Here is a 2102-nt window from a genome sequence, read left to right on the forward strand (position 1 = left end):
TAGGAGATAGTTAGATATTTTAAACTCTGTTTTGTTGAAGAATATTGTGTTAACACGTCGTCTAGATATTACCCTAGGCCGTGTGTGCTGTTTTATTGTGCAGAGCTTAGTGCATATCTCCACTAACTCATTTGCATACAGATTAATTTTTCTGGTTTTATCCACAGGTTTTCAATAACTATTTGTTTTATTGTAGCTTGTGTGATACGTGTTATTTTAGATATTTTATATTTGTATTCACATTTATACTTGCATATCTATTTTTACATTTTAACCAGATTGCTTTGGATTGCAGGTTTTAAATTGATATTTGTGAAGCATTGATTTGTTTATCTATTGTATAATTTTATCATTGCTAACTCACTTATTTTCAATTTTAGCCTATTTAACCTTTGACCTAAACGTGTACGTGTGATCTTTCCCATCTACAATGTCGAAGGTTAATTTTCCTGTAAAAATAAATTTTTGTGACGAGAGGGATCTGTGTGAACTCCCACATATTAAGAAAAAACGTGCCCAACAGATAATCCGTTGGAGGACACGTCATGGTAACTTAACGCCAGATAGTTTGGATGCTATTAAGGGGGTTAGTAGATCTAATTTGGAGAATTATGTAGACTTCACGCTTAATCCTCTTTTGGGGGAAGTAGGGGTAGGTTCGATGATCCAATCGGTCTCATCCCTGGTTGATAATAAGAACCTGGCTGCTGCTCCCAGTAGTCGTCAGTTACCATCAACTCCTCTTACTAACCCACCCCGTCACCACCAGGATATACCGTCTCATTCCGGGAATAGGTTGTCTCCAACTCCTGCCCTGAGTAGATCGGATCCCGTCCTGGTTGCGTGCCATGGTTCACCATCTCGGACGAGTAAATCATCATCTAAGGGTAAATCCAGGCGAATCCGCCGCCCTGTTGAATACTCTGAGAGAGAGTGAGGAAGAGAGTGTCTGTGGGAGTGAGGAAAGTGATGATGAGGATGATAGCAGTGAGATCTTGCGACATCAGCGAGCTTTCCTGGATCACGTCAGAGCTGATCAGCGTCGAGAGAGTTATCCTCGACTTGATCAACAACGAGGAGATCATTATAGATATCATCGTCAACGGGAGGATTATCCTAGACCCGATTATCGACAGGTTGCTTATCCTGGACCCGATCATCGGTGGGATGATTACTATAGAGTAGAACGACAACGGGAGGATTATCATAGACCTGGGTTAGGAACTCTCAAGCCGAGAGACATCCCCAAAAACTTAGTATTTAAGGGCAAGGGAAGCTGGTCTTTCTTTAAAAAACGTTTTCTAGCCTTTACAGAAGAATACGAGCTAACACCGAAAGCTAAAACTGAAACTCTTTGTTGGTGTGTGGAGGGGTCTGCGGCCGATTTCTATGTCAATCTCCTAGAAATGGACCGTAAGATCACCTTCAAGAAGATCTTGAAGGCCTTTGATAAACGTTTCGGGGAGGAAGATTTGCCTGCCGTCCTGCAAGCTCGATTGGAAGCTGCCACTCAACGTGAAGACGAATCCATTGATGAGTGGGGTGATCGAGTTATGGCTATGACCCGAAAAGCATATAAAGATCTGCCAAGGGCCTGGATCCGTCAGCAAGCTGCGACAAGGTTCTGTCTTGGTTGCCGGGATGCAGAGGCCGGGAGACATGTCCTCCATAAGCATGTTACCACTCTGGCAGAAGCTTTGACCGAGTATGAACAGTACGACAGTCTCCGAGGATTGTATGGCACTAGGACTCGGAGAGGGAGCAGATCTCGAGATATTGGAAAACCCCTGATCAGGTCTGCTACCCATGTCACTTATCGTTCATTAACACCTCCTGCTTACTCCGAGGAAGAGGATGAGGATGAAGATAGCGATGATATCGAGACTGCAGAATGTAGACAAGTGGGTAAACGTTACAACCGGGATGGTAAATCAAGCTATCCTCGATCTTCTACCCATGAAAAGCAACTGCTGTTACACCCGCTAGCAAATCGGTCCCTACTAGCCGAAAACCATCTCCATCACAATCAAGTTCTGATAGTAGATTGACCGCCCTCGAAGATCAGATGGTGGCTGTTAACCAGAAGCTTGATGCGGTGTTGG

This window comes from Anneissia japonica, unplaced genomic scaffold (genome assembly GCF_011630105.1).
Source record: "Anneissia japonica isolate Jap-2015-1 unplaced genomic scaffold, ASM1163010v1 scaffold45577_len13239_cov105, whole genome shotgun sequence".
NCBI classification, from domain to species: Eukaryota; Metazoa; Echinodermata; class Crinoidea; order Comatulida; family Comatulidae; genus Anneissia; species Anneissia japonica.